This window comes from Fragaria vesca, linkage group LG3 (genome assembly GCF_000184155.1).
Source record: "Fragaria vesca subsp. vesca linkage group LG3, FraVesHawaii_1.0, whole genome shotgun sequence".
Classification (NCBI taxonomy): Eukaryota; Viridiplantae; Streptophyta; class Magnoliopsida; order Rosales; family Rosaceae; genus Fragaria; species Fragaria vesca.
Window position 1 is genome coordinate 9,177,001 of NC_020493.1, and position 1,228 is coordinate 9,178,228.

Consider the following 1,228-nt stretch of genomic DNA (forward strand, 5'->3'; position numbering starts at 1 on the left):
GTTTTAACATTGAGGGTTAAAGCTTTTAGGATATGAGGATCACTGAGGCTAATGGTAAAATCTGGGTAACAATTAAAATGAACTGGACCATTAAACAGACTTGACTCAATTAATCCAAGGGTACTGTCATTAAAATCAGTAAACCTTGCATCTCTTAAACATAAAAGAATGGAGGCATTAAGACCTTTTCTAGTTAAAGGCTTGACACCAATTTGAACTAATCCAATATAGAGGAAATTATGACCATCTTTTTTATGTTTCTTAATTGATTCTGGACTTAAAAGTTGGCAAGTTTCATGTTGTTTACTAAGGGCGTAAACTTGTTCTACTGATTTAATATGGTGTTCACTTTTGAATGAAGCTAGACTCTATTTTTTCTTATAAATTTCATGACTAGGAACTCTTGGAATATTCCAGTCATTCATATCTATGTTATCGTTTGACTGATACTCTATTTGTTCTTCATTGACTATATCTGGAATCCTATTGAGGGAGGACCTAGACAAACTAGAAGTGACTGAGTTGGATCTAAATCGTCTACTCATAATTGGGAAAAGAAGAGAAAACTGGACCGAAACTAAAAGGATAAGAGGATTTAAGATTCTTGCTTAAGATCCTAAAGACTAAAACTCACTCTTCACCGCTCATGCCGCATCCGCTCATGCCTCACCTGGGTCTTAGTGTTTGGACCTGGACTTATTGTTTGGTTGGAGAGAATAACAGGCTCAAAGGAGACTAAGGAAGGAAAACAAAACCAAAAATCCTTAAAATTAAGGGAGTTTACTCAAAACTTCACAGAATAAGTAAAGAAGATAGATCAACTCAAGATCCACTCCTAGGCGGTAGTCCGCCACCTGGGGATTGAGAAGTTTAATATATATAGCTTGAATGAAGCTCCAGAACCACTCCTAGGCGGTAGTCCGCCACTTGGGGTTGGATGTTTTTGACTGAATAACTATATCAGGCCGTTTGGCTCTGATACCAAAACACGGTAAATTATAAGGATAAGGTATATATATATGTATATCAGGGCCATTCCAACGAGGGATCCCTTTTTTTGTTTATTTATAAGGATAAGGTATTTAGCGAACTTCCCGATCACAAAATCACATCTCTACCGTTCAATTTGTAAGACTATATGAGTAGATCATTTTCACAAGTTTTCAGAAGATTTGGTGATTGTTAAGTCGTCCAAAACTTTGATTTATTTTTAATGAAGTTGAACGAT